The sequence below is a fragment of the Myotis davidii genome, unplaced genomic scaffold (assembly GCF_000327345.1).
Source record: "Myotis davidii unplaced genomic scaffold, ASM32734v1 scaffold86, whole genome shotgun sequence".
Taxonomy (NCBI): Eukaryota; Metazoa; Chordata; class Mammalia; order Chiroptera; family Vespertilionidae; genus Myotis; species Myotis davidii.
The window spans coordinates 1710054-1713303 of NW_006298058.1; positions in this window are offsets into that span (position 1 = coordinate 1710054).

Here is a 3250-nt window from a genome sequence, read left to right on the forward strand (position 1 = left end):
CTCTGAGACTCGGGAGACCGAGGCTAAGGCTGCCGGCGGCTCGATTTTTACAGGAAGAGAAAGTGGTTCCTTGTCCCTAAGTCTGCCGTCCCAGCTCCGGGCTAACAATGTCCTTGCTAGTTTTATGCGCTTTTCATCCCAAATAAATACACCAAGGAGCCTGCGTTCTAGGACGTAATCGAAGTAGGGCTGTGCAGGAAACTCTCCGGAAATGTTTTCTACATCCTCGAACCGCCAGGCCAGGGTCTGAAATAGCCACGCGATTGCTTTTACCTAGGACCGCACCGCGTTAAGGCTCGGACTTTGAGATAGGACCTCTCCTTTACATCATTCGGCAAGGGCCGCGGCGGGGGGCGGTGGGCAATGGGGAGAGATTTTTACAAATTATCTGCTTTACCATTTTTTGTGAAAACATACTGTTAGATTTTGAGTGTTTCAGGTTGCAGTTTCAAGCAATCACTCTCCTCAGGTGAGAAATCCTCTTATGAATCTTCGTTGATTCAACCCCTAACCCCAGCCTTCCCCACCGATGGTCAGGGTCTTTGTCCATTTCTCAAGGGCCCTGCTTTCCCCGTTATATATATGTTCATTCTCCCCGTTATATATGTGTTCATTCTCCCCGTTATATATGTGTTCATTCTCCCCGTTATATATGTGTTCATTCCCCCCGTTATATATGTGTTCATTCTCCCCGTTATATATGTGTTCATTCCCCCCGTTATATATGTGTTCATTCTCCCCGTTATATGTGTGTTCATTCTCCGGCCTGTGCTATCCTGCCCCGCACTTTGCGGCCCTGCGATGGGTGTGAAGCCCTGGGCTGACTACAGCTTTCTGACTCCCCCCTCTCTAAAAGACAGTTTTGTTTATCTTGCGGTTCTGGCACACGGCAGAGAGAGGAATGCTGATTTTGCCTGGTTTAGGGCAAATTGTTATCCATCAGCTAATGTCGCTCTAGGTTGGAAAAATAGTCCTTCAGACGCGGTCCCCGGCTCTCTGAAAGGCCTGCGCACTGGAAGGAAGGCAGCTCCTTGGATGGCTCGGATTAGACACCACGCTGGTCCACCGGCGCCCATTAAACGGGGTGCTATTGTTGCCCAGTGCACAGGTACACATTTCCTTAAGAATTGTCAGAGGTCCTTGTTTGGGGCCACGTTAGCTTTCCTTTCACCTCTTTTCCCAAAGGCAAAGGACCATCTTCTATGTTCATTGTCAACGACCAAACCCAGGAACCAGCTTTCCAGTCAATGTGAGTAAAACTTCCAGAAATGGGAAGTGCTGTCACTGTTCTGATGACCAGACTTTAGGGTTCATAAGACTCGGCTGGCCAGCACCCTACCCGCGCCTGCTAGTGGGATTTGGGAGTTTGCCTTGCTGAGACACTCAGGTGAGTGTGATTCAGGCGGTAGAGGAGCCACTCCTTTATAGCCTCTTATTCCTGCAAAATCAAACTTGCCCGTAGGATGCTGGTGTGAGTGATTGGGCCAGATTAGGGGTGTGGGGCTTCAAAATAAGTTACAGGCCCTAACCGGTTTGGCTCAGTGGATAGAGCCTCGGCCTGCAGACTGAAAGGTCCCAGGTTCGATTCCGGTCAAGGGCATGTACCTGGGTTGTGGTCACATCCCCAGTAGGAGGTGTGCAGGAGGCAGCTAATAGATGTTTCTCTCTCATCGATGTTTCTAACTCTCTATCCTTCTCCCTTCCTCTCTGTAAAAAAACAATTAAAAAAATATATAAAATAAGTTACAGATGTAGCTGCTCTCCAGAAGTCAAGTAGCAACAACTGTGCATCCAGCCCAGGCACTGTGGAAGATGTAAGGGAAATGGTAAATGAATTTTCTTTCCTTAGAATGACCATTAATTAATGTAAAACCCAATAGGTTCATAATGAAAAATATGTAACTTGCTTGGATGACAAGGACTCTTATGAATGCACACTCAAGAATGTCCTATAGAGACCCATATAAGAATGCCTATGAATACTACAGAATGATGAACAAATTGTTTTTAAAATTTGAATTCATTTTATTATATTTTTTATATGTTGATAACATGTTATAATTTAATTACACTTCTATACTTTGAGTAGCATTACTATAATAATATTAATACTTGATGTCACAAATAATATTTTCAAGGACCAATACCCAAGAATAACAACTATTTGTTCAGGATTAATTCTTTTAAAAATATGTATATTTTTATTGTTTTCAGAGAGGAAGGGAGAGAGGGAGAGATAGAAACATCAATGATGAGAGAGAATCATTCATTGATGGCTGCTTCCTGCACACTTCCTACTGGGGATCGAGCCCGCAACTCAGGAATTGAACCATGACCTCCTGGTTCATAGGTGGATGCTCAATCACTGAGCCACACTGGTCGGGCAAGGCAAAATTCTTTTTAAACCTCAAATTGTTGTTACATGTCTAGTGGAATAATTTCCAGTAGGATTCCAATTTTTTCTAGTAATAATTCATATATGACCTTAGCCAATGAGGCTAAGCCAATTACATCAATATAATATACCTCAATGTTCTCATCTGTAAGAGGGAGCAATACATTTCTGTTTTATTGCATATGATGATGAGATTAACATGAGATAACATGCAAGAGAATTCTTTCAAAAATGCTATAAAACTGTAAGGTGTTATTAATCTGAGATGCTGTGAAAATGTATGACCAAATGTTTGTAAAGTCATTTGATGAGAAAATGACAGTAATTGCCTTTTAAAGATGGGTGTAGGGTGACCAATCAGGGACAAGCTGAGGCTAGTAAGAGAATGGATATAGCGAAGTGAGAAAATTACTAAAATAATGGAATTTTCCATAAAATAAGATATTTTAGCTCAGCCATCTTCTGATATTCCTTTGAAGAAGCTGTAAAAATAAAGACATACATCTTTACAAAGTTAATAACCAGTAAATATAATTGCATTTTTCTGTCATTCTCTTAATCTTCTTTTTAGTTGTTAGTTCCCAGGATTTTAAATTCTGAAGTTATCTTGTGCCAGTACCATGGTGAAAACACAAATATTTATATTTACCTGAATTTTCCCCCAGGCTAAAGACTTTTGTCCTGGAAATATATGCTAATCTTTTGACAGTTTGGTATTGACTTTAGCCAATACTGAAGGCATAATTCAATATATGCTTTTAGTTGCTCAGAGTTAGTCACTTACTGACACTAGATTCCAAATACAGAAGGGCATTTCATTCTTTCTGAGTCCTGAAACATGAAAATAAATGTAAA